Genomic DNA, 25,636 nt, shown 5'->3' with positions numbered 1-25,636 from the left:
GCCTTCCCCGTCAGCTCGTCAACCAAAGACATCGAAAACGACGCTAAATTACATCACTACCCGGCGGGAGGCTCACACGGGATCGGGAGGAACCACGCGGATGCATCACGACACGGGTATTTAAGGGAAATAAAAGATGTAAACACCCGATAGTGAATCGAGCCGTTCTCCCCGGGGTTGTGAGGTTTTGGGTGACATCGGTACCTGATCCTGACGCCGAAAGCGAAGACCAAGAATTGAAGAATGATGGAAATATTTAAATGAGCACCCAGTCTCCCATCTCTTTCTCATTTCGCACGGTGCGGAGGACTCGGTGGCTCCTCCAACTTTATGTTGTTTGCTACTGTTTACCTTCGTGTTTTTTTTTTTGCAGTGGCAAGCATTCCAAAAGCACTGCAATTTGGATTTGTTTCCACCTTCTCCTTCGCCCCTTGTTCACCACTCGCTCGCGATCGATCTCGTTAGGGCTCGACGGCTGTCTCGTACATTGGTAGCCGCGTTTTAGTAGCCGCGAAGATGCATGACACGAGATGACGACCGCGCGTCTTTCGAGTGGAAATAAATTGGGGCCTCGCCAGTCGCGGTCGCCAACATTCGTCTAGGGTGGTCGAACATCGGAACGGAAACGAATCGGCCGTGTAAAGCGGAATATGCAAAATTAAAGTTGAATTAAAAACAAAAAGATCCTCCACGTGTGTGTGTGTATGTCTGTACCGTAAGTCCGCAACGAAACGGACGGGATCGAATGGAAATGATAAAAAGGGAAATTAATTTATTAAATTGAATTGATAAATCTGGAAGCTGCACCCGGTGATGTGTGCACCGTGCTGCTTCCACGGTCGGGGATGCTGTGTGGCCTCCAACGACGGTTGTCAGCCGTGGGATGGGATTAAGGGTATTAAAACAAACTGTTATTACAGGAATTACAGTGAACTACCAGATTTCAAGGAATAATGACGGTTTCTCTCTCGCTAACGGGCTGCTGCTTCTTCGTTTAGTGTTTTTGTTTTGGAAGATTTTTTTTTTTTTGGTATTTTGTGGAACAAAACAAAAGAAAAGATTCGCATTTGAATATTCTAAAATTAAAAAAAAAGTTTTATGTAGGCGAATTTCAAAGTTCAATTTAAAGTCCCTCTCTTCGGGTTTTCTCTTCATTCCCGTCAACTATTCCTTGCCACGCGTGCTTTCTTCTACTACCTCACGTGCCTCAAGAAAGTTGTCCTGTCCGTTTTCCATGTGTCAGATTGATTGTCACACGATGTTTGACAGTTGAGCGACAATCGACGGGAACTATGATGTACGGACGGGTCCAGGCCCTCCACCATTGCAACCCATGCTGGACAGGAAGTGAGCCAGTTCTTCGGAACCGAACGAGCCTCGAATTATACCCAGCAAGTGAACCTAAAACAACAACAGCAATACAAAAAAAAACCTCCCGTACCCAGCTAGGGCCGGGTAAAACATTTTAATGACAAGCGCGAATACGCGAATCAATCGTCGTCGTCTCCACCGTTGCCGTTGGTTACGCGTGTGCAAGAAGTTACAAGCGTGCAGCAGAAGACTGAACAAAAACAAAACATCCGTTCAATTCCCATTCGATCATCCAGTGGGGAAACACACGGTTGTGACAGAACTGGGTAGCAAAAGGTAGGTAACAACACAACAACCAACATAAAAAAAATCTTATATTTTAATGAACATTACTGTCTGCGAAACTGTGGCAGAATTCCTGCCACATTTATAACATGCTTAAGGAATTTAAGCAGTTCCTTGCTTCTTCAGGCCTACGTTCCGGGTCTCCAAAACGCAGAAAGAAGGCATCGAGATCTTGAGTCGATTGACGAGTCAAAAATACAGAGGCTGCGAGCGATACCAAAGACGTACGGCCACGAGACACAACTTGTCCAACCCGGTATCTTCCCAGTGTTGCGATTCTGCGTGTGTCATTTTTGCGTGCATTTTTGGGACAACGCACAACGCTGTGGTTATTTATTGTTTTCTTCCAACGCCTCTTTTATTGGCTCCCGTTTTTCTTTTTGCCTGCTGTTTGCTTAATTCTCGAGATAAATGCAATGCAATTTCTTATCGCCGGGTCGCTGGTCGAAAACCAACTGGCATTGTTTGGGTTGGCTTGCATGTTGTATTGTTCGACTCGTTCTAGTTGCATTTTTTCGTGCTTCTTGCAAGACCTGCTCCCGTTGTACCTATGGTTGTTCCTGTTCCTGTGTTGCACTGTGTTGCTGTGCTTTTTGTGTGTGTCTTTTTTCACTCCTTACGAGCTGCGAGAGTGCTACCTCTCTTTACGTGCGCGATGGCTTGAGCTCTGTTGGAAAGCTGTTTAAAATGCAGCAGAACTTCATTCACCGTTAGCGAGTAGCGCCGTGTACGTACGATCGGATTTGAGTCTGGCAGGACTGGGCCATTTTGTGTACGTGTGTACGGACAATTGATGGATTTTTCCTGCCACCGTCGAGTTTTTTTTTCTACCCGCTGCTCTTGTTGGTCGACGAGATATCCCATGCGTCAGGCTGACGCTTGTCAGGCATCACCACCATTGGGACGCGGGCAACGCAATCGGAATGGGCTGCAAGGGGGTCCGGTTTGGCGAGCGTGATCGATCGATCGTTGGACGAACGGGTTCGGAATGGATGGATGATGATCGAAAAACGTAGCCGAAGCAGTTCATTAACGACGACGTGTACGTGCGAGATTGAAACGGAAAGTACATCATTAGGGCACCTCGACCAGGGCCAGGACCAGGGGTTTGCCACGGGTGTTCCATACTGGCCGAAACAATGCTTCTCGCAAGAAAACGGAACCACAGTTAGCTTGGTGTGCCTGACTTCACCTTCTGCCATGTCTTCTGGACGCCAAGTGTTTTCGACGAGACGGGCATGCTGGCAAGTGATTTGGCTGGGCAGTCGCTGGATTAACGAATGGTCAGAAGCGAGAGACAATACGCATCCCATTTCAGTGAAGAAATGGTTTTGTAATGGTCGAGATGTTGGGATACATACGAGTACTGTTCGTTTGAATCGTTTCGTTAAAGTTAATTTCCCTGTTTGACCACGGAGATGACATACTGTTGGTAGTTGTGTTCTTGTTACAGAGTCGTTGTACTCAAGCCATTTTTACATTACACTTCTTTGTTATGTTATGAATTGGATGTTGGTTTGAAGAGGATAAATCGCAAAACTGTGGCTTCTAAATGTCCCCAAAAGTCTACGAGTTGATTTGAACGCCGAATTGCTGGGAGCAAAGGGAATGGCAAACTACCAAGGCACCAAGGATTTTATCCTTCCCTTATGGTAGTGCTTCATTTAATGAAACATCTTTGAAAACTCATATTACATTATTTGCTGAATTCTGCTACCTGACAATAATCAAACGAAGATGGGCATAAGGCTTCGAACACAAGAGATGTATTATTTAGCAGAAAACTATCCAAGAAATATTTTTCAGAGGTCCTCCAGTATTCTTTCGTTAGTATTGATTCAGTGCGTTTGGTAGTCAATATCGATTTGGATAATATATAATTATTTCCAATAAAGGTGATATACATTCCTAGAGTAATAGAATTGGTAATGATTGCCTAAAAGCCGTGTTGTAATAATTCTTTCGTAATAGGACCTTACGTTACCTTGTCATAGTGCTCGATAATTATAGAAATAACAGTCTCCGATTGAGTTAGTGATCTTCTACCCTTTTACAGCCCATAGAACAAGCGTAATAATTGCTTAAATAATGCAGGATTCAAGATGCACAACATTTTCCGACTTGAACACACATTACATCAGTTTAGCTACGCTGTTTCAATCCATAAAACAACTTGCACTTGGTGCAGAAAGCCGTCAGATTCGGTGCTTTTTCCATACCTTGATCGTGGTTATCAGGGTAGGATTCGGAATGGTTCAAGTGTTCCTTTCAGTATTATCGATTAATTACTCAAGACGCTTGGATTCCAATCCAATCCAAAAAAAATCCAATCCAAGAATACACCTCTGTATGCTAAACGTAGCCATATAATTTGTAAACGTAAATTGTGTTATTATTTGTAACATCGTAGCTAAACTGATGGAATGTGTGTTCAAGTCGGTTGAGGTGGTGCATCTCAAACTCTGCATTGTTCCGGCTAATCTAATGCTTGTTATTTGGGCTATTAAACCCTGTAACTGGTGTCAAAGTTGCCTAACATTTCGAAAAAATATCTCGTATGAAAATATGATTTTTCACAACTAGTGTTGTTTAACTTGTCTTTAAATTATTAATTCTCTTAAAACCCCGTAAGAAGCACTAGAATATTTTTTTACATACACAAAGTATGATGTATTAAAGCTTAAGTATTCTTTATTGACGTAAAAGGTCCTGTTAAAGATGTTCCTTCTTGAGCCTAAATCACGAGGAAGGGCAGTACCAGATGAAAGAAAAAATACAACTCCCACCGGAATGTACCTACCGGCTACTAGTGACACTGTTATAAATGAAGTGCAAGACATACCACCGTAACGCAACAACAAGTTCCGCAACGTCCTAGTTTCGCCCGAAGCCAAGCAGGTTGCTTCCTTCTGCTCTCGGAATGCCATTCCATAAATCAACCATCGGACCATGAATTTATTGCGTCCAATTGAAAGATTATTGTCTTTTGATAGATTTTCCGGACACATTTGGGTTAAGGTTGCGCTCGTGATAGCATCCGGATCGTGTGTTCGGCACATACGCTTTCCCCAACCCGCCAACTGCTCGAAGGTGAAAGAAAAAATGTGGATTGTGTTCTGTGTGTCTAGTAAAAAAAAACAAAAAAGAACGCACAACTTACCAAGGAAATAGACTAGCAGTAACGCAAGAAGCAAAAGATGCGAAGTCAAATCTTGCCACTGGTCACAATAAATATGTCACCGATTATTGATACCATCGGGGAGGGTTTTTTTTTTTTTGGTTGCGCCCCCGCCACAAGTCTCGGTGAGGATTTATCGTCCTCCAGGGCACGCCGTAGTTCATTTGGGAAGGTTTTGCGTCCGAGAGAGAGATAAAATGTTGCCCTTTTTTTTCTTCTCCGGTTGGTTTCTCATTCCTCACCAATCGGGCGCTGTTATCACTTAGTTATCGAACAAAATCCCAACCAAAAAAGCTTCAACTCGCATGCCCCCTCCCAGACAGATGGCGCCAAATGTTTACTTAGCGAGTAACCAAACGGGAGGGGCTTTTTGTTCTCTTCCAGTCGCAATCTTACTAAGTCTAACAAATTTGTTAGTTTTGCATAAGGACTCGATTAAACTTCCAATGATGCATTCGGCTCACGAGTGGCTGGCCAAGAAAAAAGCGGGGGTACGCATGGAAAATTAACAAATATCTTCAGACTCGCTCTCTTTTAACCAAACACTGGTTTGGTTAAAACCGTTTACATGCTCGTTCGGTTGGCAATGTGCGCCACCGCGCCACACATCTCAGCAGATTGACCATCTTCCGATGCCGAGCATTCGTTCAGTGCTGTGGACAACGGTTTTGGTGTGCTGCAAATGGAATGTTTTTGAAACCAATTTTCCAAACTAAATAGTTCGTCGCAACCGGAGAAAGCATCCAAGCGAAGCTTAGTGCAAAAGAAAGGAGGGAAAAAAAGATGACAACTTCTTCCTAACATCTTGGGACAAAAATATTGTGAGGTTAGGATGGAACGAACCAACAGGGAACGGGTGAAGCTAATTTAAGAAAACAAATGTCGAACAATACACTGGAATATGAATCTTGTCTTGATTATGTTTTTGCTTTGGCTGTGTGTTTGTGTGTGTATTTTTTGTTTTGCCCATCCTTACCATTGCGAAATGGGGTAGAGAATTGTGGCTTAGTGGTTGGCAGATAAAACGGGGCAAAATGGAAAACTTTTTTTTTTTCTCGTCCTGCAAATCCCATCCTCCACGTCGACCACCGTCAATGGGAGAATGGATCTGAAATCTGTATGCACTGTTAGAGAGAAGAGAGATGTTAGTGAGGACGAAGAAAAAAAAACCGCCTCAAATAGCTTCGCTAGAAATGAAAAACTTATGTTAATTTATGCATATTACATTGGTGGAGTAAGTAAACTACTCATGTCAATGGTAAACATAGGATTCATTTGTCGATGCTGAGCCAAGATACGAGCAAGGAATCTGACGAATTCGAAGAGCCTGGCTGCGGCAGTAGCAGTCTTCCGAAGACAGAGTGAAAGAGTTTGGACCGATACACTTCTCCGGTCAGAAAATGAGTCAAAAAAGGCGACGGTGAATCGCAACAAAAAAAAAAAAAAAAGGGATAAACCGAAACGAAACGAGAGGTCTTTAGTGCGGAATTTTCTCTTCACATGCGTCCTGCCAAACAAAACAACAACCGTTTTTGCGGACCAAATTAGACCAAAGCTTTCTTCCCCACCAGTACGCAATCGTCACGCACAGGGGCATCATTCGGCTGGGAGGGAGAAGCAAAAAAGCTTTCCTTCCTTAGCGACCGGCTGGCTGGATGGTTTGGTCAAATTTTCGTCTAAATAATAAGTTCCCATTTGGTTAGAATGTAGCTTGAGCCATAGGGGGAGGTGGAGGGAAGAGCCATTACCAGTTCTGCCAATTCTTAAGATCAGATGAAATTGTAACACCAACAAATTTGCATATGAAAAACCTCCCGCCACCCGGGAAAAAGGATGGAAAAGGAGCTGAGGCGGGCCACGTTTTTGTTGGTTGTGTTTGGGATGCTCATCGGATTGGATTTAGAAAGATTATACGGAATGAATCCTTCGGTTCTTGTTGTTGTTTGCTTTCTCTTGGAGAAGATTTTTTCTTGAGGACACAGTACCGAAAACTCGTTTACTTGTCTGTTGTTTTGTGTCTGTTTTTCACTTATTAAAATATTACTAAATGTGTTTGCTGGTTAAAGCTTATTGAAGATTGCCGTGCTGTTATGCACAAAATCTAATTTTCCGCCATAATGCCATAAACAATTCCAGGCTTCTTCCCCCTTTGAATTTTCTTGCACTTACACTCTCACACACACACACACACACACACACTCACACATATTTCAAAACGCATCATACCTCTACTGTGACGTATACGGCCTAGACATATTCGGGCTGATTTAATGTGTTAATTAAGTGATATTGAAATTCCATAATTAAAGTCACCCCCGAGGGAATCGTCCCCCTCCCCAGGACTGTCCGAAACCCGGGGACCGAAAGCCAAGCCATCAAACAGCAAACCACCGTGACGTGTCACACCGTCCGGGGTTGCATAAAAGCCGCCATCATCAGTTCAAATTGCACCGCAAAAGAAATGTTTCCAACAATGACAAATCTGGTGTTACAAGCCGGCTACGTACGTCATCACGGTGCACTCGAACTCGAAATTCGGGGTGTGGGATGGATTTTCCATTAAAAACTTTGCCCCGTTTTATCCCATCCCCGATCCTATCGCACTTGCAATCGGTGCGATAAGAATCAAATCGGATTTTCAAAGGCGGACAACCGGCCGTGATCCGTCACCGGTGGTGCGAAAGTGTCAGCCCGGAACGCCACCAGGTTAGTAAGGGGGTGTTGTGTGTGTGTTTTCACAGTTTTCCCGGGCATCATCATCCGGGGAAAACATCAAACGATTTGGTGGATCAAATCAAGCCAAGGAACGAATCGAAGCGGCATGCGGAAAGACGGGTGTTATCAATCCTCGCGGGATGAAAATCCTCTTAGGCAAGGTGTTAGGACCGACACGAAAACCCCAGCCGGTTTTTTCCCTGGTGGCGTTTTCGCGCGATGCCGCTGCAAAACGAAATTCAACATCTCGCATCACCGTGTGTCAGCGTGGTGACAGCTTTATTGACCGACCGACTGGCCGGGTGTCTCGAAAAACTCGACCATTTTGGAAGTGCTTTGCGACTGTTGGATGTTATCCTGCCGGCAACTATCAGGTTACATCATGCAAAAATGGATGTACAAAATGAGCGATTTATCATGTCCGCTAGATCCATTTGGTTTGATGTAAAAATAATTCCACTCATTGTGGTGTTTATTGCGCCAATTTAAATGTACTCTTTTAATGCGGAATCGTCGCACAGAAAAACACAAGAAAAAACAACTCCGGTTCAGTCTTATTTGCGTGAAACTTAATCTTTGATAGTCTGTCCAGTGTAAATGACACTTTGGCTCTCCCCTGACAGCTAAGTACAACCAAACCGTAGCCCCGGGGACTGATGTAACCGGATACTTTCTACGAACCGACACAACAGATTGCAATTATTTATTCTTGATCGCTCAATCAAATGCTCGTTTTGCATCGTAAGCTGCGTCCTGTTGATTCGAATTTTTATCCTTTGCGTTTTGTACAAAAAAAAATAAAAAATGGATGGCATTACTAAAACATTGCAACTACTTCAAATAGGTTTCACAATTCTTGGCTCCTTCAAAAAGAGAATGTTTTCATGCTAATGGTCTCCGGAGCATGACGACCGACAGCAGTGTTTTTCGGTTTTAGTGCTTGAAAATCACCTGCAGTAATGTCACCATACTGAGTTTGAGGGCAAGATTTCTTTTTTGCGTTTTTTTTTTTTTGGAGAATCATCGACCATCATCTAGACACGCGCTGGACAAGAACTTGCAGGAAACCAGAAGGATCCAAGCGGTGGAAAGTGGATGAGAGGTCATTCGAGAAAGGAGGAAGGAACCCAAGAACCACTCACACTGTTCGTTGGTTCGAAGGAAAATCTTAAGAGCCAGTTCTTATTGGATCCTTGTTTCTGCTTGGTGAAAAGTTGGAGTTGAGCCTGCGCGGGTACACCGGCAGGGAGTGCTGCGTGGGGGGTGTCTTAAAGAGCACAGCTTTTCCCCCGTTTTCGGAGAAACACGAAGGACTTGGGGAACAGGGAGCGCTTGTCTTGCTGAGATATCGATTGAGTGTCAGTGTGTTGGGTAGAAACCAGGGACCAAACCGTTCAGAGAGGAACTGGAGGACATGAAAGAACGGTACGAAGTAAACGCCAGTGCGAGGGGGAGTTTGGAGGGGGGGGGGATGCAGGAATGAGGGGAAAAAGAGTGCGAGCCGGGTGCCACAGTGCCGCGGGACAACAATCCAGCGTACCAGCGATCCAGCGCAGGAGGACAAAACCTTGTACCACACGAAGTAAAACAAACTATGATGAAAATGTTTAGTATTCAAGCGACGTCCCGCAGAATATTGATTGGCAGTAGGGAGAAAGCGAACGTTCCGTACGTGTGGGTATACAAGATACGGTGCCGTTTTTTTTTTTCTTATTTTGGTACGTTCGTTCCTTGGTGGACTTCCAAGGGGGAGGGCAAGCTAGCTTTCTTTCGTCCGCCTGGAACGGTATACGGACGCTGACTCAAGTGGACCGTTGAGGCATCTTCTGCGTCCACCTTTTTTGGGTAGGTTTGATACAAGGCATTGCTCGAAGGTAAAAGGCACACCAACACACAGATGTTGGGCTAAATTGCTGTACTGGAACAACGTGCTCAGCTGAGATGTGCTTGCTGAAAGCCTAAATGTATTATTTCTAGATAATACAAACGTTAAGAAATTTAAGAAAGTAAACGTTTTAAGAAAGTATTTTAAGCTATTAAAATTGGTTCCCTGTTCTTACTACTGACACTTACAAAAACAAACATGACAGTTGACATTAGCGCTATGGCAGCAAAAATATCATCAGCCACTAACAACTACCCAGCAGTGTGTGTCAGCTGGTAGAGCACAATACCGTGAACCTTCTTCGCCGTACAACCAAACAGCGAAAGAGTTTGAGTGTACGAATGGATGCGACGCCTCGAAGACACAAGAATGCGGCACGAAAATGGGAAAGTATTAACGGAAAACCAATGGAACTTCATTGCTTCACTCGCAGGCCTTGCCGGGGAGGTTACTCCAAATACTAAGAAAAGAACAGAGCGTCAAATAGAACAACGACCGTCGAGCAGCATTGTAAGCAGGACCCAAGGCTCTGTGTACAGTGCAAGGGCCGTTTGGCGATTGGTAGAAGTGTCCGCCAAGGTGCTCCAAAGGAAAGGTAGCACTCGGTCATGCTACTCCGCTCCGGTATTGGTACGGTTGAAGTGGAAAGCGCCGTGCTGAAAGCCGTTACGAGCATTTTCAGGACTCCAACACGTTCGGTGTGCCGGCTTAAGGATTTCCAGTACCAACCAGTACCGCCGAGTAAGGAAGGGCGTAAGAAAAAGCATTTCATTTTCACCATTAACTTTATTTTTTTGGGGGGCGTACGGTTGTGGGCTTGAGGTTTGATTCTTCTTGCACGGAAAAAGAGGATTCCGGAGTGTGCGAAAAGTTAATTATTGGGAGTGTGTTTTCAAGGGCTGTTTCGCTTTGTTTTCCATTTTTCATTCGAAGCCGAAGACGGGCTCTATATCCACTCAATGCGGTTAAATTTTTCACTCTGCTGTAAAAGGTGAAATAATATCTGGTTTTGGTAGTGACGAACTTCATTGACGTCAAGTATTGACATCTTGCAATGTTTCACCTATGACCTGCTCACCAATCAGACCAGATCCTGCCTATCGGCTAAATGATACGGCACTCAACACATAGTATGCAAATGTCGGTAGGCATCAATGAGCAAACCGAGGAGCGCAGTCAATGGGAAGCACTGCTCCAAGTGCTCAGAATCGTGATAGATGCAGACAATTCTTTATCTTAATAAAGTTATGCAAATATAGCGCAAACGACAGGCCACCGGAGGTATCTGTTCCGGGGCTGTTTTCCATGCCTTCCCGGAGTGATTTGTTTGACACGTAAGGCACGGAAGGCTTCTCTCTAGTAAGTAATTGGGAAGGGAACACGAGAAGATGAAAAAAAAAACATTGAAGAACTACATGACAAGATATTTTTGCTTTTCCTTGTCTATATATTGACACAGAAAGCGTAAAAGGTTACCATGATGGAGGGTTTTGATAACGCCGTGCAGCAAATCTGACAAGCGTGACAAATCTTTGAGCCGTATTGCTATCGGAGTTGGTTTATCTTTTAATTAGAAGAAAGGCTCGCTAGGGGGAAGAAAATGGTGGTTTTTGCTTTACATACAACAAGCATAAAAGACAATGTTGAAAGATGATGTCAGGTCATCATTTCGAAAAATGATCAGAAGACCCAACAAAATAACCGGTAACTGTACTGTTTTGAGGATCCAAGGAATTCTTCTCCATCTTTTACCTAGAAGAAGCTCCATCTTTTGACCTGTGTTGTGTTGGGACTATATTTTTGTACGATTACGTGGAAAATATGGATTACAATATCATGAGAAATGTTATTGAAACTACTGAGGAATTTTGAAGTACTCTCAAAATTCCTCAATTCGGATATCCATCATTTCTCTCCCTTAAAACAAAAAAAAAACACCCCCCATAAATCCTCAATCATGCAAACTAATCCAATCGCGACAATGATCCTAAGCTTTGCATCGGAAACCATACTATTATTTGTACCATCACTCAATCACTCAACCTCCGGACCAATTCGTTCGTAATGGACCCCTGGACCCCAAGTATCATTGGCCTTGTGCGGAAAACCGCGCAACCTGTTCCGCGAACTGATGCTAAACCACACAAAAACCACACGACCCGGCAGCGAACAAGCGGACATGATCTTCCGCGAACTTGATTGGTACGGAACAGACGAAACCTTTTACCTAGAACAACGAGGACTGCTGAGAAAATGTCGAACTGCGAGTAGAAAGCGGCAAAAAAAAAAAAAAACGTGAAGTACCAGCACAATACCATACACACAGCAGAAATGTGTGTTGGAACTCGTTCTGGACGGACGGACGACGGTGACATGACCAGGATGTGCTCCCAACGGGCACACAGACTCCAACGACCGACCGACGGAAGCTGGTGAGAAATCAGGTGATGATATTGGTTTATTATGCTAATATCATTATCGATTTCAATTTTCTCACTCACATTCCGGTCCGCCACTGGTCGTTTGTTTTGTGTGTCGATGTCGGTTTGTTTCTTTTCCGTGACTGGCTGGGCTGGCTGGTCTGGCTGCAGTTTAGCAGTTGCGCTTTGTGGACCGATTATCTTTCACTTTTCCGTTTGGTGTCTTGGTGGGCGGAGGTGCGTGCGGAGTTCGCACAACCGGAAGATGGTGAAATTTGGCCATTTGTTCTGATTTGCAACAAGGCACACCGTGTGCCAAAAAGCTTCGACATTGCTGTGTGTGTGTGTGTGTGTGTTTGTTGGTGGTAGAGACAAGCAACAGTGGTTTGGTTTGGTTTCGCTAAGGCGTAATGGCTTTTCCAGGTTTTTTGAAACAGTCCCGACACACAGAATGCGCTTAGGAAATTGGATTAATTTAATTATTTTATTTTCGCTGCATATTGTACAGGGAAAGCAATCGTGCGGGAAAGGATGATTACACTGGGAGCATAAAGTGTTGCGAAAGAAACAATGTTGGGCAATGGGAAGGATAGTTTAATTTAATTGTTCAATTGCTCAAAGAAATGCTCAACGGCTGATTAACACTACATCACCTCCATTACCAGTCTCATGGACAACATTCCCAGCCCCTGTTTGTTGTGTCATTCTTTTTCAAACAGTCGTTTGAAGTGTCTTCTCAAGTCAACTGCCGAAATATTGGCACCCGGTCACATTCCCAGCCGATTATCCGCCGACACGCTATTTACCAAAGATAAATCAGTTAAACGATTTTCAAACATCCTTATCCGCAGCTCATCGGTCATCGGGGCCAAAGTCCCAGCCTCATCGGCAACAAACGGACCCGTTCAACAAGTCGCACTTCAACAAAGCTGACCTTTTTCTCTCTCTCGTCTTCTTCCGTAAACGGTCACTATCATTATTAGGCCGCCGCTTTCTTGGCCACAAAAGTCCGAAAAGTCCGGTAGCAAAACACGGATCCCATCGAAGGGCTCGTAAGATGTTTGCTCTTTTGACATTAATTCCATGGGAGTCAATAATCAATACGCCGTACGTCCGGCAAGTGCGTTACAGTAGCGAAACTTTGTGTACAGGTTGTGCACACTGTCCACTGTCGAAGGTAAAGAATTGGGGGAACAAACTTCTCGACTCGTAATCGTGCTGGATCGATTGCCGAATCGGATTGGGTGGTTTTTTTTTTCGCTTTCACCAATATCCCAAACGCCCTAGCTTAAATTCTGACCACTGCGTTGGGTGGCGCAGTCAAAGGCGCTAGTCAAGTCGCTGCTATCGGGCAATCAACGTCGGGTAATGTACGCTGGTGTTTGTACACATGTTTCCGGGCCACGTTTCACATAATTCCACCACGAGAGGATATGCCATAGGTGTAAAGAAACGAACGCGCCTCTCCCCGAACTTACCCAGAACCGTGCGTGGAGGGAGCGATAGATTTCCTATTTCCGACGACGGTTCTCGATTGGGCAAGTGTGAGATCGGTATTACGCAATGTTTATGTTTCGGATCAGCCTCCGGGGCTGCTTTTAATGACGTACGGCGTGGCGCAATGCCCGAACCCGGGCGCGGGAGAAGAAAAGTAATAAAGATTAACTATTGACACCCTCCCCGGGGAACCATTATTGCAAAGGAGCCGTAAGAAAGAAAAACACCAAAGAGGAGGATTGGGGGGGGAAGGAGGAAAGAAAATAGGGAAAACGGTTACTAACGGTTCCAGAGCCTTAGACGGCCGAAACATATTGTGTGCAATTGTGTATCAATATTTTGTGTTTTGTTCCATCAAATGACCCACCATTTCCGGGGCCGTGTTGATCGTTCGGGTTCATCGGGTCAGGACCTATTTAGTGAGACTAATTCTTGTGCTTCGATGGAAATTGGTGTTGGGAAGTTAGAAGGAAGCTATGATCTGAAGGAGATTCTTGTTGCAGCAACGATGTCTGCAAATTGCTGTCCTCTTTTTGGGCTTCAAACATCCCAAAGACTATACGACTTGCCAAGACGAAAAGTGTCGCGTCTCACAATGTCCCCGATTGTCTGTTGCTTTGGGCTCGCATGGATTTTTTTACGTGGCTGTCCACTGTCTCCACCGAGACGGACAGAGCGTTAGCCCTTTCCACATTTGAAAGCGACTGGCTGTTGCAGTTGAATGCAGTTTCATTTTGCCGGAGTAAATCTGACGGAGCGTGGAAACAACACAACCGAACACAGGAAAGCAACAGAAAACGAAACCGGGCGAGTAGATGCAGTAGCTGAATTTTACTGATGGATTGATTGATGACCGAAGGACAGACAGTTGAATTTCATTAAATTTATTTCATATAAATCGTCTGCGCCAGACCCCAGAGTCAGAGGTCCCAGACTATGGGAGGCTGTTTTAGTTGCAGCTTACGGTCTGATCGCTTTCGAGGTTTCATGGGGTTGTTGCGGATTTCGGATGGGTCGCTCGTGTGATCCGTTGTAGCTCACATTTACGAGTGTCACACAAACTGTCTTTCAATCAAGAGATGAAATAAAGATACAGTTACAATTTGAAGTTTTGTAAAAGCTAATACGTAATAATATACAACATATCAAACAATTCACGAAAACGTTGATCTCAACAGTAGTGCAAGCCTTTAAATCAATTGGATACGCTCAGCAGAAATTAGGCTGTGAGGAGTAAATTTGTTTCACTCATCAACTCATGTCTCTTAGCCACTCGCTTTGCCCACGGGTATCCCTCAGTCTGATTACTTGCTTTGTCCAGCATCTCTACGGCCAACGGTCAGCAGATCGTTCTGGACACTGATCTGATAAGCGGATTGGTGAATTGTTCCCCCCAAAAAAGAAAACCTAGTCGTCCGATAGCCTAATCTAATAAAATAATAGATTGTTTGATGTATCAATAAAGGCGAAACAGCAACGTACAGAGGGAAAGGTCTCGTATTAGCAGACGTCCGACGAACACAATCGAACAACCTGTAACGCATAAAGCAGAAGTTTTTATCTTATTTTGCTCAAAAGACTTTGGCTAGTTAACACTCTTGCGAAACTGAGGGAGCCTTAGCTAGTGCTTTGCCTTACGGGAAGGAGAATACTCCTTGCGTGAGGCTGCTTTTGTCAGCAGACGCAGTAGTAGTGGATAAGATAATGGTTGGCGCCACTTGTAGCTGGTGGACATGGTTTGCGAATGTCCGTCGGTATCTCGGGAACAATGCGGCGAGGAGGTGTTGATACCTTACATCGTGGGGTATATATCGTTTGCCAGTTTCTTGCTTGTGCCTTCCGAATCTTGGGCGAATGAAATGAAGAAGTTCGGCAACTATAAATAAAAACTAATCAGATCAGGATCAGGGATTTGGGCTCTCCCCGGGACGATGTGTTCTGTTCCGCCATGTGCTCCGATTTCGCTGAATATATTTCAGCTTCTTTCGTTGTTCTTTGCCGTGCAGAATTGGTTAAATTCATTACATACGATTACATTTAACACTTGAGCTCTCCGTGCGTTGGGAATATTCTAGAAGCGGTAGTGAGAAGTGTTTTATTGTTGGGTAATTGTTACTTTTCGTCAATCTGCCGATCAGAAGTGATATTATTTATTGACAAAAAATATTTGTTGTTGCAAGTTTATAAAACAAACCACAGAGCAATATATGCGCTCTGCACAGCACAGATGGTACACAAATAACGATAGTATCGATTATTTTCCTCGTTCGAAAAACATGAACACATGCGTGAAAGATTTCACAAATCGTACAATTTCCCCGTCATACCTGGACCTTTTTCGTTGGGTTGGGCTGGCTGTAAATATTTAATGGCACACGGGATAGGATTATGAATGGTACCACACATTCGATATATCTCTGTATATCTGTGCCCCGAATCAGCTGCGCAGTTCGATCAGCTTTACCCACCCAAGTCCCAGTTGAGATATAAATAGTGCTAAAAGGGTTTCAGGGCCTTCCGGGTTTGGATAAGTTAAAATAAAAAAAAAAAGCGGACGAACCCCACACACCACAACTTTGGACAATCTTTTCGTGAAAGAAGGTGGCAAAAGATTGGTTGGCAAGCAAAAAAAAAAAAGCAAGGGTGAGAAACCACTTGTGCTAATAAATTGCTCTCAATGATGACCGTGAAATAAGGGAAAACCTCACGCTGGGGTAGGAATGGCCATTGGGCCATCTATCTTCACCTAAACCAAATCCTATCGGGTGACGAGAACGGACCGTAAATGCCGTCTGATGAACCGAAAGGATAATGATGAGGATGACTTCTTGGCCAGGGTTTTCGCTTCCGAGCACGGTAAACATTTTGTTGCAAAGTAATCAAAACAAAAATTTATCGACAAATCGAGCGTCGGTTCGGTTGGTTCAATTATTTCATTTCAATAAAGTCGATTCTCTGGGGAAATTTGTCACCCGGCTGGTAAGTTGGTCTGGACGGCTGGAATACCTGGATATAGGATTTGATAGCAAAAAGGGGTTCGTTAAACCCCGGCAGGCCTTTGGGGTTGTGTGGAGATTTTGTGTGTGGAAAAGGTAGTTATTCAATCATATTATTAGTACCATTGATTGTGCAAAGAGTTGAACGGAGCAGTTAAAATGGCCTACAGCCACTAAAGTAGGGAATGTTTTACAGTCAACAAACACAAACTACGATACACTTGAGGTGGTTTTTTTTTATCTAATCTAATCTTCCTCATTTCGGAAGGTTCGGAATATTTCTATGCTCAAAACACATTCCAGCACAAAAATGGTTCTTAGTTTTATTGCTGGCGTCGGTAAAATATCGGTCCACTTTTCTAACCCGCCCACCAGCGCGGTAAACACGGTTCCCTACACTCGCTGTGCGATTTTCTTAAGACAAAATAAAACTTACCACTTCAACACCTGTTATGGGAGCGTGAAAGCATAATTTGCATACTAAAATTAAGCGATAGAGCTTTCGTTAGAATCTCCCGGTCCCGTTTCGAGGGTTTTTCTTGCTGCAAAAACTCGAGTGATACTACGCTGCTGGGAGGAAGTAAAGCAAAACCCCTCGAGTGCTGGAAAGCGTAACCGATCCTGCCTTTTCTGCTCCTGCCACTAGGGTACAGCCGCTCAGTTTCATCAATAATTTAAACCGACGCCAGAGAGCATCGCTTCGCCTTGCTGTGTGCCCGCCTTCGGAAAATCCCTTTAATATTCACGGAATCTTTTTAAAGCCTGCCTGGCCCGGCCATCTCACCGAGTCGCTTGCCGCGGCTCTCGGGGGACAGGCGAGGGAACATGCCTGATTTTCCAAAGATGCGCCTTAGCGAGGGCACAAAGTTTGAAATCTAAGACACACGCTTACTGCTAAGGTGGAAAATGGTGGAATCCATGGGCGGCTAACAGGAGGAAGAAGGAGGGGGGGAGGTTGGGGGAGGGGAGACCCGAAGAAATCCCTTTCCTGGCTCAGCCGAACAAACCGAAGCAAATGGGATTCGAGACGACTACTTATCCCTTCTGTTGGCATTCGGACTGCTGCTGTAGCTGTTGCCTCCGTTGGCCAACGGCATCGGGGGGGTCCCCCGGTTTCGCCACTCAATCGTCTCCAAAACGACCAACAGCCAAGAAGAAGTGCACAACAGGGAGAGAAAAAATAAAAGAATACACTGTCGTGGGCAGGATCTCAACATTCCAATTCCTTTCAGAGTCCGAGCAAACGTTCAAGACACGGAGCGCTTTGGCTACCGAACGGAACGCGCGCTCTGGTGGATTTACCTAAACTAATGTTAAAATATTTGAATATTTATGTAGTTATGCTTTCTTTTCTCGTTGCTGTGTTTCCGTTTTCAAGTGGTATTTTTTTTTTCGTTGCTTGTTTTGAGTGTTTGTGTTTTCCAGCATGGCAAAGGCTTTTAGGCGCGCATTTTCTTTTCTGTAACGAAAATGTTTGTGAGTGTGTGCTGTGCTGTGTGTCCCCCCCCGGTTGAACCACCTTTCCCGAGGAGACCACACAGCAGAACGTGCACGTCGGGATTTCTTTTTCTTTGGTGCACGTCGCCAAAAAGGACCTCTCTGCTGGCTCTAAGCTAAGGGACGCCAAGAAACGCTGAATAAAATAAAGTAAAATCACGAACAAACGAAACACTTGGATGGCTCTTTAGGCTGTGCAGGATTGCTTTCGTTTGGTTACCTTTTTTTCGTCTTAAATCTAATGCCGTTGCGAAACGAAACTGCGCACCAGTGTGATCCCGGCGAGAATACGAACTAAGGGATGATAAAATACAAATAAACAAAAAAATACAGGCCTCACAAGTCTATAGTTTGACAACGAAACGACGCTGCTTTGATTGAAGCGGGCATGTGTGCCACGCTGTTGTTGCTAGCTTGCAGCTATGTGCTTTTCAGAGCACTGCCAGCGAAACCTTCTCTGGTCGGGATGGATTATCTGTTTCTTGCTGTACACGTGATAAAGTTGTACGCGGCAGGACTGCTACTGCAGGAGGCAGAAGATAGCAAGTGGTGGCTTACAATTTTACATTAATGCGTTTCCTAATCCGATCGGTAGAATCAAATTCTAGCAGGAGTTTTGGATAAAGAAAAGGCTGAAAAGTGAATGGAGCAGTAAGCCTTACTTGCGTCTATTTTTGCTCATACAAAATCGGATTCATCCTGAACCTCAGAAACCACAGATTGTCATGGTTTATTTTCTATCGAGATATTGTAAACAATTTTGCGGCAAAGAGTTCAAAATGAAGATCCTAAGCTCATAGTCTTTTGTATTAAATTTTTGACCAAGAGAACGATCGGAGATACTTATGAGGCATGCGGAGGAAACGATTTTTATGTGAAGTCATCTTCCAAGTTTATAGATTTTGATCAAACCATAAATGAAAACAAAAACATAAAAAACACTTTAACTATGGTTGCAAACCAGAAATTGATCAGTATAATGTGATTTAAAGACATTTAGAAATTAAGTCCTAAACCTGACATATATGCTTACGGGCTTACTTCACTTTTAAAGCTCTTGTAGATGTGTACGATATCTGTTATGAGTGAAATGCTTGACGTAATTCAGATCAATTATTATCCAAACCCTAAGATTAAGGCAGATAAAGGCAAATCCATGGAGCGGCCTGTGCCCGATTCATGAAGGAATGAGAAGCCGAATCCAGGTCTGCCGTTGTACCGTTTGACGGATCGCTAGGACAAAGATAGGGTAAAAAAGTATTTAAAAAAAAATTTATAAAAAATTCAGAGATTCAAAATCTACATGAGGTAGAGTATTGCAGAAAAATGATCTAGTTTATCAAGAACTTAGTAAAATCAATTAAATTATACTCAGTTGTGTCCAATAAATATAATGAAATGAAAGTGATCAATCTTTCAAAACTACCTTAAGATCGGATATGATCAATAAAGTTCGAGAATTTCTTTGACATTTAATGACAAAAAGCCTCACCAAGGATTTAAGTAACAGCATTTAGAATCTTTCATAAATTCATACACAAAAACCAAAAAACCAAAAACATTGGAGATTGTTTTGAGGATTGCGAAAGAAGCGATCTAATTCGACCCTTACTGCCAACAGTCAGCTTATTTGTCTAACATTCACCAACCGTCGGAACCATTTCTCTACTCCCGTTAAGGTGCAAACATGAAAGGAAAAATGTTCCTTTTTTTTTTTGCTCTTCATCGTTCCCAACCTCCACCCGTCCCTTTGAGCGCGTAGGCACACGTAGGAGGCGCCTGCACTAAAGGCGGCCCCCAGGAGGAGCAAAAACATGAGTTGGTGGCAGCAGTGGGCTCGCGCGGTTCGGTTTTCGCAATTATTTAACAAATCGTAAATCATATCACATACAGGCACGCACGCAGCTGGCGATCCCGGAGGCTGGCCCGAACCCGAACGGCATGCTTATGACTAAACTTGGTATGCTTGCGCGATGGCGCCCTCCACTGATTTACATTAGCGTCGTCGCCGTCGCCACCGCCACCGGATGCATGTCACTGGCATCGCGAAGCGCATGTTGCATGTTGGAAAATGTACTGCGTGTGTGTGTGTGTGCGCATGAGTCTTCTTCCTCTTAACGGGGTTTTGTTCCACAAGTTCTTGGTTGCGTGTCCAAGGGTGTTCATGTATTTTTTCCGAGCTGGTGGTGGTGGTGGTGGTGGCGGGTCCGATGACAACGAGCTTGCGGATTTCCTTTTACAGCGTCACCAGGTAGCGTCCACGGGGAAGTGTGGTGACTTGTTTTGAAGGTGGAATGCAACAACAGCCGATCGCTAGAATCGATCGATCGAAAGGTGCCAGTACGATCGTCTGCTCGCGATTGATTACTAATTCATCGGTGCGTGTTGCACGGGTGTACACTGCTAGGCTGCTGAGGCAAAAGCGCTGGCATTCGCAGCGATCGATCCATGTTACGATCCTGTTTCGAACAAACGAAGGGCAGATGTTCGAACAGCAATGCAGGCAACAGAATACTTCACGAAATGATTTAATGTATGAAAAAAAAAAAACACACACGACCAAAAACATTGCTTCAAAATGTCTGTCTTTTCATCGTCCTTTTTACTCCACGGTGTCTTCCAGGCCTCGGATACAATCGCACACAACCGTCCGGCACCATAACCTGTCGTTCGCATCGTTTACGATTCGCAGGACCACATTCATCACCGTTCTGCAGCGATCCGTACGCCGTTCGAAAGAGTTTATTAAAATTGATTACAATATTTTGTCACCGGTTGTTCTGTGTGCCGTGTGGTATCGAATTTTGACGTGCAGAAAAAAAAAATGCAGCCGTGGTGCTCATCGTTCGATCTAGAACACCGGTAAACGTAAATAAATGGGTAAATTTGGGTACAAACCGTTTTCATGCCCCGAGCTCCGGAGACGCTGCTGCGTTGTCTGGTACTGTTCGATGTGTGTAATGTGTTGGGGGCATGATTTGATAAATTGCTTTCGCTCTCACTCGCCAAATGTCTGCCTGAATGTCTATAATTATGTGTCTTTTAGCTTCTGTGTGTGTTTTTTGTTTTTGTTTTTTTGGTTTGAGAAAACTTTAAGGCATGAATGGGAAAAGATTGTTTTAAAGGACATTAAACAGTACATAAAGGAAGGCCATGGGTATACATTATTGGACGACGTTGACCCGTTAGCAGATCATATTATTATTGTGATGTGCGTCTGTTTGCCGGGAAGCCTTCGAGCTCATAAAATGTATGATTTTGATAATCGTAAAAGCATGACCATCAAACAAATTAGGCTTACATTGTGTAAGGGAAGATCATTCATATTTGGAACGAGTGAGCTTTGAAGAGGTTTTCTTTGGGGAAGTAAATAGTCTGCAGGAATAATTCTGCCAGTCGCAATGACTTTAAAGTGGTAGACATGGCGCGGGCCGGTAGTGAGGCTACAGCGGCGCCGGTCTACATAAGACAGGACCAGGGCTCATTTCCCATCCGGACCGTGCTGCCGTAGTAAGGGATGACTATCCAGCTACGTGGTGTCTTATGATGACCGGTGTGACCAAGTAGATCGTTGGGCTGGAGTCACTGCTCGGTTGTACGATTTTAGGACGTACAATCTTGTATGGGATTTGACAGATTTTTCATGTGTTAAATCGCATACAAAATTTGAAACATCATACGACCAGTGATCGTACGATCGAGTAGTGACTCTAGCCTTAAGCCTTAAGCCAATAAGCGGGGCATGGTATGGTATGAATGCGGGAAGTACTCGTGTCTGCCTTACTGTTTCCAACAGAGACAGTAGACAGCAAGAAGTATTTCTAGACTCTGGTCTACCAACCATTTTCAAAATCCGGCAAACACCCATTCGCGAAACAGGGAGTAGACAATATACACAAATATCTTAAAGACAATATTTTTTAATAGTAAGACTTCAAGTGACTTCAAGGCTTATAAGACTTGAGTTTTTTTATTCCATATAATTTTATCCATTTCAAATTCAGTAAAGACAAAAAATATCATCTTAACTGAACGAGTCATTCCCAGCAATACTCCATTCTTTCTGAAAAGTCACCCTGTGCAGGGGTGTGACATTTTTCCTGTTCTGTATTTAACAATAAATTTACATGGCTCGTTGTTTCGCAGTTTGTGCTAAATTTTGTATCCGTGTCACCTTCAAAACTTCATACCATGTCTTCCACTTGATTATTATGGAGCTTGATGTCTGTAGTGTGTGCCTTGCTGCTTGCCAAGCCACAGAACGAACGAGACGGTTAGAATCCAGACACTTACACTTTCCGTTGAACCGTTTCCTTACCCCGTTTCGTGCGTTCGACGACGAACGAGAAATAATGCGAGACGAAACGAGCATGTCAAAACGCAACGGCTTGACGTGTACCCGTTCGATTCGAAAAGACAATTGAAGACAGCCTCCCAATGTTTCGTCTCGCGCCTGGATGCAACGACGCCACGTACGCATTGCACGCAGGAAGTCTTGCATCCCTGCCCACCTAGACATTGTTGTAGACATGCACACACACACACATCCTCCCACACGGGGACTACGGGGACTCCAAACAACAGATCCTCTCGAGAACCTTTCCCTTCCTTTGCGATCGATAGAGATCGACAGCATCGAGCTCACAAAAACAATAAAGTGGTTGTGAAACGTGATCAGACGAGATCGATTGCAGCAGAGCAAGAATTGTTTGGGTTTTCGTTTTTTTTTTTTTAGCAGCCTTACATTTTTACGCGGCCTGCGGAATAGAACACAATTCAAACCGATCCCAAGCGTTTGGTGTATGATTGATTTCGTTTGTTGTTTGACGTGTTTTGCGTAGGATTATTGGTGTTTATTGAGCGAGATGTCAGAACGCTCGAGCAATAACACTGTGTTGAAATGTTGATTCACATTAGAGATATTCGTTTGAATGAGAAGCTGGTTGACTGCTTGGTTTGACTGCCAAATTTGCTCGAAGAATTCTTGAGCCCTATTCTGTAGTCTGTCCTCTGTCCACAAAACCTTAAGCGTGACTCAACTTGGACTCTTTCAACAACAACAAAAAAAAAAAAAAAACACGCCTTTGCCATCCTAAATCAACAACCTCCCGGTATCAACCCAGCCGCGGCCAAGCTATTTTAATGACATTCACATTAAATTCCGGTAGCCGACTACTGGGTGAGTTTCATTTACGACTTGATTAAAAATGCAGCGCTAAGGAGACGAACGACAACGCCAGAACGCCAAACGCCCATTATCCTTTGGAGTGTTTTGGTTGGTAAGAACAAGGCACGAAGGTAAGAATCAACACGAGAATCTGCGGGCCCGTCGGGTCGGCTCTCGAAAGATGAATGGCGAAACGGTGACCGCTGACCACGGTGCATGTGCAGCCTGAATGTGCATCGTTCGCTTGTTTAGCTGCGGTACGTACCTTTTTCGTTAAGGTGGATGCTGGATTGGATGCCTTCGTTTGGTGTGTTTAAGTGGCGGAAGGAATAAAAAAAAAGACAAAACGAAAAGAACCCATATCGTCGACATCCTCAAGGAATGTCTAACATTAAAGTCATCTGTCCCGATCGCGTCGCAGTAATTATAATAATACAGCAATGTTAATGTGGATGGATGTGTCTGTTTCGCTTGTTGCGGTTTGTTTGCTGCAGATTCGTTAAGGTCCTTCGAAGGATTATAGTTTACTTTTTTATAGGAAATATTATAAATTCTCGACCCTGATGATTCCTTCCAACTCAATCAATGAAAACTTTACTCATTCAAAACACTTGCTTTTGGTGAGATAAACTCCGATCGAAGTCTGTCTTTATGCTTCCCGAAGGATTACGCGTGTCTTGACTAAAGTTGGCGCGTTTAATGGCGAAACCTCCTGGACTCTCTGTTCCGTTCCATTGATTTATGATGTCTGGACCGGATTTCGGTGTGAGAGGTTGACTCCTGTTCCGTTTTTTTTTCTTTTTATATGTGTGTGTTTTGTACAGATTTTTGCATTCTCCTTCTCTATTTCGCTTCCATCGAGGGGCACGCCTTTATCGGCAAACCAACCTGTCAGCTTGCTATCGGAATGTGTTAAAACTTTAAACGTTTCCATTTGGCTGCTCGATCCGACCGTGCCCGGTGAGCTAATCTTTCGGTTTAGCCTGTGTTAAAACAACAAGCACGGGAATCGCTTACCAGAACACATCCGACTCCGTTTCGGTGGCCCCGGCTACCCTCTACGACCCAGCAGCAGTAAATAACGCACTTCACAAAAAGACGCGATGATAAGACAGTTTAACCGTGGCCGTTTTCATCGCGCCTATTTAAACAGTGACAAATAGTTTTTAAAACACCCACCGGAAACGCGTTCCGCGTGGCACGGCATGCCACGGGAGGCGCACCCGCGCGATGATGACGGATTAGTATTTTGCAGCCAGAGCAAAATGGGAGTTTGATTAATGATCGAGGAAACGTGCGGCCCAGGGACGGTCGATGGGTGTGGGGAGGGTGAAGCAGTTAATTCTGAGACGTTTTTATTGTGTGCAGAGTGGGAAGGATAGAGCCAGAATTGCTGCGGGAAAGATTGGAATTGCCGGTCACCCTCGCCACCCTGAGTTGCTGAGGGTTTAATTGCTCTTTTTTTTTTCTCCGTAAATACGAACCAGCAAGTTGAAAGCCAAAGGCAAATAAGTCCCTGTCAGCGTACGGTCGCTTGGTAGTAGGGTGTAAAGAATGTGTTTTTGGCCGCGGCACCAACGAGAGTGCTTGAGTTTTGGAACTGCTTCCGAGCGAATCCTTGTTCGCAGCTTCACGGGTCCGGTCCTGATACGGACGACTGACGAAAGGGTGATTGCGTCTCAGGAAAAGCAGTCCGCTGGGAAAATGAGTAAAAAAGGGGTAAGTACCCTCGTTTTATAAAGAGGGAAGATTTGCAACAACTCGGTTAAGAGAGGATCTAAGAGGGAATTGCCTTTTTTTTTTGTTTAAAAATATTGTCAACAAAATTATAAAGACAGTAAAGCAAACAAGCTATATTCAATGCTCATGAAACACGTTAAGCTATTAACCTTTCCACAAATGTACGTCGTTTACGAAGGTACAAATATTCAATAAAACAATCTACAACCACCAGTAGTTAGGTTTACTGTATCGCAAAACACCATCATCTTCATCATCATCATCATCAAAGCCGTCGCCATTTTCTCAACTCCACAGTCTGCGAGGGCTTAAAGTCAAAAAATCTGCTTCTTAGCTTCGGGGCACGCAAGCAAAATGTACGATAAAGTAATGACGTTGATGAAGTACACCGGGCTCGATCCGTGCGTCGATATCCAACCAAGCTTCGTGGTTCGCAACTTTACCTTGCGGTATGAACTCTCGCAGCCTTCTCTTTGGTGAATGATCCGTTGACTTTTCTTCGACGGGTCGAAAGATGGGCAAAATAATCCTCCGCCGTTGGATTAATCGTTGCAGCGGAAGAGAAGAGCGACGAGTGTTTTATGTTGGCGATCGTTCACGCCAGTAAGCAAACCATCAACAGATTGTTCCAGCGACGCTTTACGACCGCCGAGAGATGCAGGTCCGGCTATGGGGAGGGTCATCTTTTCTTGCATTTGCTGCTTCCCGTTTATTACAGTCTTGCGGTTGCGGTTGGAAGGAAGATTTCGCACGTCCCAGCGGATGGCGTAAGTGATCGTCAATCGGCTTCCGTTATCAGTTCGCTCGAATCTGACATCGGACAAGCAGCAAGGTGTGCTACCAGAATTACATGTTTTGTGTGACCGTCTGCCGCATGCACCGGTT

General features: G+C 44.3%; 2 protein-coding genes across 2 annotated transcripts in view; both read left to right on the top strand.

The window, feature by feature from the left end:
- The window catches only part of LOC126563289 (DNA-directed RNA polymerases I, II, and III subunit RPABC2), a 152,102-nt gene that overhangs the window by 113,997 nt on the left and 12,469 nt on the right, over nt 1-25,636 (top strand). The window lies entirely within an intron of this gene.
- Nucleotides 14,158-25,636, top strand: part of LOC126561499 (ubiquitin-protein ligase E3B) — a 480,330-nt gene continuing 468,851 nt past the window's right edge. Inside the window, exon 1 of the mRNA XM_050217681.1 lies at nt 14,158-14,162. The gene's annotated coding sequence lies outside the window, so the exon portion shown is untranslated. The remainder of the gene's footprint in view (nt 14,163-25,636) is intronic.

The sequence above is a fragment of the Anopheles maculipalpis genome, chromosome 3RL (assembly GCF_943734695.1).
Source record: "Anopheles maculipalpis chromosome 3RL, idAnoMacuDA_375_x, whole genome shotgun sequence".
NCBI lineage: Eukaryota > Metazoa > Arthropoda > Insecta > Diptera > Culicidae > Anopheles > Anopheles maculipalpis.
The sequence above is the reverse complement of the archived record's forward strand: the minus strand, read 5'-3'. Positions and strand labels throughout refer to the sequence as shown.